Source organism: Erythrolamprus reginae, chromosome 3 (assembly GCF_031021105.1).
Source record: "Erythrolamprus reginae isolate rEryReg1 chromosome 3, rEryReg1.hap1, whole genome shotgun sequence".
NCBI classification, from domain to species: domain Eukaryota; kingdom Metazoa; phylum Chordata; class Lepidosauria; order Squamata; family Dipsadidae; genus Erythrolamprus; species Erythrolamprus reginae.
The window spans coordinates 144,365,693-144,370,641 of record NC_091952.1 but is presented as its reverse complement, the minus strand read 5'-3'; the positions used below and the strand labels follow the sequence as shown (position 1 = coordinate 144,370,641).

General features: G+C 40.4%; 1 pseudogene; it reads left to right on the top strand.

The window, feature by feature from the left end:
• Nucleotides 1-2,077: 2,077 nt before the first annotated feature.
• LOC139165398 (protocadherin gamma-B5 pseudogene) lies at nt 2,078-4,513 on the top strand (annotated as a pseudogene).
• Nucleotides 4,514-4,949: the final 436 nt, after the last annotated feature.

Below are 4,949 nucleotides of genomic sequence, written 5' to 3'. Positions count from 1 at the left end.
GCCAAATGGACAGACTGAGAAGGTTGGATTGTTGTGCATGTCATCTTTTCCTAAACTGTTTCATCACTTCTCTGCACAGAGTCCATATGTTCTCGTCCCTCCCAACCACCACAAATGTCGGCCCGGCGAAAATCGCCCGGCCTCTCAAATTTGTGGAAAAGAAGCAATCATATTATTTCTCATTTAATCTTCTTTTGAGTCACAATAATTAGTTAAATAATCCATCCATGTTTGTTAAAATATATGCCACACTTAGAGACCATACATAATGCCTTTGTTTTGGAACTATCCAGGTCTGATGCTCAGTGGGTTTACAGGAAGTTTTCTCAGCCTGCAGTCCATTTTTCCTTAATCTCTCAGAGAGAGATACACAAATGTCACATTTCATGCAACACCTCATATACAGAGGAAGAAGTAATATAAAATGTGTATATAATTCTGATAACTGAAGGGAATCTGTGAGTCAACCATTTGATCTATCAGGCATGGCAGCAAATAGGTTTTGTATTTATTGGCTGCCATTTAATGGTCCAATTTGTTCAAAAGATTAAGTTCGAGAAAGAATTTTAGCTGAGAAGATAGAAGTTAGTTGGGGGAAAGATTAGAAGGCGAGAAAATAGTATTTTACTGAAAGAGTAGTAGATGCTTGGAACAAACTTCCAGTAGACGTGGTTGGTAAATTCACAGTAACTGAATTTAAACATGCCTGGGATAAACATACCGTATATCCATCCTAAGATAAAATACAGGAAATAGTATAAGGGCAGACTAGATGGACCATGAGGTCTTTTTCTGCGGTCAATCTTCTATGTTTCTTAATGGGAACTCTAAACTACTTTAAAGACATGTGATGTAAGGGAGGAGCCAAGACACCTGGGAGCAGTGGTCACAGGGAAGGAAATTTCCTGCTTCCCAGACTACAGCTATATAAGATATTATTTTTTTCAGAGATACTTACAATTATTTTGCTTAGATAGAAGAGTACAAAAATAATTTTGAAGATGGAATACAAGAATTGTAATTAAACAACTCAGATGGAGTGAGAAACACACTCAAGATAACCTCCACTTAATTCTGCTTGGTATGAGCAGGGAAGATGAGTACATTGCCAGGCTTCCAAGGTTCTGGTACGACATCCTATAGCACTAGCGCTTCAGTGGTTCCTGTCTTATTTCCTGACTTAACCTACTTGATAGTTGATATTTTAAGATGGAAAAAGCTAGCCCGTTAGGACTTGACACTATTTAAATTGACCAGTTGACTAATATAACAACTCATTTTAATAAAGAAGTGTGCTAAAGATGGATTTCAGTTATAAGAAGATTGGAGGAGGGAATAGGAGAACAAATCAGAGAGAGATGATAAGGTGGAATTCTGGAGGCAGAGTCTTGTAGAATGAAAACATCCTCCCCCATGGATATCAATACACTCAGCATTGGCTAAATACAGTATATTTATTCTGTATATGTGTTTTTTATCTTTGACATAAGTACAATAATAAATAATAAAATGGAAATAAGATGTGCCATAGGATATGTTATAAGTTTTAAAATGCAATTTTATTCCTGTTTTCATGACACGGGGTCTAGTGAAGACAATTCTAAATTTACAGATATCACATTGCACTGCAGGATGTAAAGAGATTATAACATGAATGCAAGTACATTGAAATAGGTATGTTACAAGTGAAGCGTCATAAAGAGTTAACCAACCCCCCCCCCCCAGAATACAACTCTTCCAAAATCTGTTGCTTAACAGCATTTATTTTGAACACCCCAAAAACGGGTCACATGGAAGTACTGTACTTTCGAATATATCCCTTGCAGTCTCCCCTCTGGCCTCAGGGTGGCGATGTTAGCCAACGGGGACGCCGAATCGAAAGGAGAAGAGTTTATTATAGCGACACTTCCCAAAGGAGGATTCCGGCATTTCGTTAAAGACAGGGAAAGCAGCAGCTCACAAATGCAAAACGTTCTTGAGAAACGGGAAGGTCCCAGACATTAAGAAGGAGCGAGATTGTTTCTTACTATTCTACATTCCGATGAGATTTTGAGGCGGTCACTTTATCGCAGAGGAGATGGAGCGGGGACAAGGTGGGAATGGCAGAGCAATCCGAAGGCAAGTACTATCGCTCTTACTCTTGTCGGTTTCCTACCGGGCCGTCTCCGAACAGATTCATTATTCCATCCCCGAGGAGATGTCAAAAGGTTCTATAGTGGGGAATCTCGCAAAGGATCTAGGACTGAGTCTCAAAGGGCTGGCAAGTCGCAAAATGCATGTTATCTCTGTGGACAAGACGCAGTATTTCACAATCAGTGCAGGGAATGGAAACCTCTGTGTGAATGACAGGATGGATAGGGAAGAAATATGTGGCCAAATCCCACTATGTGTTCTTAATCTTAAAGTGGTTATTGAAAATCCACTAAATATTTACCATCTAAAAATAGAGATACAAGACATTAATGATAATTCTCCACAGTTTCTCAGTAGCATAATCCAGTTGGAGATAATTGAAACTACACAAATAGGCACCAGATTCCTTCTTGGGAATGCCAAAGATCCAGACATTGGCACAAACGCTTTACAGAATTATCATCTTAGCACCAATCCTTACTTTACTTTGGATGTGAAAGAGAGTCAAGATGGAAATAAATTTGCAGATTTAGTACTGCAGAAACCACTTGATCGTGAGAGTGAGCCAACAGTTCAGCTAACATTTACTGCGCTGGATGGTGGGAAACCCAAAAAAACTGGAACAGCCCAAATATGGATCAATGTCACCGATGCCAATGATAATCCACCTATATTCAGCCAGGAAGTCTATACTGTCAATCTGAGGGAAAACCTACAAGTTGGGTCCCTGGTGCTGCAACTTGTAGCTTCGGATAATGATGAAGGCACAAATGCACAAATCAGATATTATTTCAACAATATACCGCTGAGTGCAAATAAGAAGTTCAGTCTAGATTCAACTAGTGGAATGATTTCTCTTGTGGAACCATTGGACTTTGAGGAAAGCTCAGAATATGTGATGACTGTAGCAGCAAAAGATGGAGGTGGATCAATGACCCATTGTAAAGTAGAAGTAAAAATCCTTGATGAGAATGATAATGTGCCAGAAATTATAACTGCATCTGTTTTTAGTCCAATTCTGGAAGATTCTCAGCATGGGACTGTTATTGCTCTCATCAATGTACATGACAGAGATGCTGGTAATAATGGAAAGATCATTTGTTATTTAGAAAATGACTTACCATTCAAGATTCTTCCATCATCTGACAACTACTACACTCTCTTGACAGACAGACCTCTGGACAGAGAGAAAGCATCTCAGTATAATATTACAATCACAGCAACTGACAAGGGAACTCCTCCATTGAGCTCAAATAAAACCATCTTTCTGCAGATCTCTGATATCAATGACAATGCTCCTGCTTTTGAAAAAGCTTCCTATAGCATCTATATGCCAGAGAATAATCCTTCTGGTGCCTCCATCTTCCAGATTCAAGCCTTTGATCCAGATGTGGATCAAAACTCACAGGTCACATATTCAATCCTTGCCAGCAACATTGAAGAACTTCCCATCTCCTCCTATATCTCCATTCACTCTGAGACCGGCATCATCTACGCCCAGCGATCCTTTGACTATGAGCAGTTCAGGGAATTCCAGCTGCAGGTGAAGGCCCAAGATGGCGGGAGTCCCCCTCTCAGCAGCAATGTCACAGTCAGGGTGTTTATCCTGGATCGCAATGACAACAGCCCCCAAATCCTTTCCCCTTCAACAGACTCCAAGGACTCTGCCCTCTTTGAGATGGTCCCTCGTTCAGCCGAGGCAGATTATCTGGTAACAAAGGTGGTGGCCGTGGATGCTGATTCTGGACACAACGCCTGGCTCTCCTACCAGCTGATTCAAGCCACAGAACCAGGCCTCTTCACTGTTGGCTCCCATACAGGTGAGATCAGGACAGCAAGGGCCTTTTTGGAGAGAGATGCCATGAAACATAGACTGGTCCTTCTGGTGAAGGATAATGGGCAGCCGCCTCTCTCGGCCTCTGTCACTCTGAACCTGGTGTTTGCTGAGAACTTCCAGGAGGCCCTTCCAGAGATGAAAAACCAGATGAAGAGTTCAGAGGATCAGTCGGACCTGCAGTTCTATTTGGTGGTGGCCTTAGCTGTGATGTCATTTTTATTCCTCTTGTCAGTCATTCTGGCTGTTGCCATCAAACTCAGGCAGTCAGGAAATTCCAGTTTCTTACCATGTTTTGGTCCCGTTTCCCATTCCACAGCTGGAGTCATATTTCCACCCAATTTTCAAGATGGGACCCTGCCTTATTCCTACCAACTTTGTCTCTCCTCAGAATCCAGAAAGAATGAATTTACCTTCCTGGCACCAAACATTCATATTGCAGAGAATGTTCTTAGTGGTGAAAAAACTGATGTGCCTCTTTCAGGCAATGAAGGAAGCAGTTTGCATCGTGAGGTGGAAAATAACGGGAAGGTAATTGTCAATTAAACTCAAATGCCATAGATCTATCCCCTAGGAAATAGCAGAATGCTACACCTATTATTTAGAAGTTAATTTTATTCTTTCCTATCATTCAATCAGGTAATATTCTTTTTTTTTTAAAGATTGTTAGTCGTAGTGCCAAATGCAAAAAAAATGAAACTACGAAAAAGAAAGGAAAAGTGAAAAAGAAGCTTTACCCAGGAACCAATTTGGTTCCAGATTTACATTGTCTTCTCCACTTGCAGGCAGCAAAGCCGAGTTTGGCTACTCCTGGAGATGTAGGATTATATTATTATATTATTATATTATTCAACCAGCAGTAGTTGAACAATTAAAAAAACCGTGCATCTTGATTAATCCACTAAAATAAGTACAATAAACCTATTCCTAATATCTCTGTATAAGAGGCAATATAATACAGCATGGCTTACAGATTCCACTG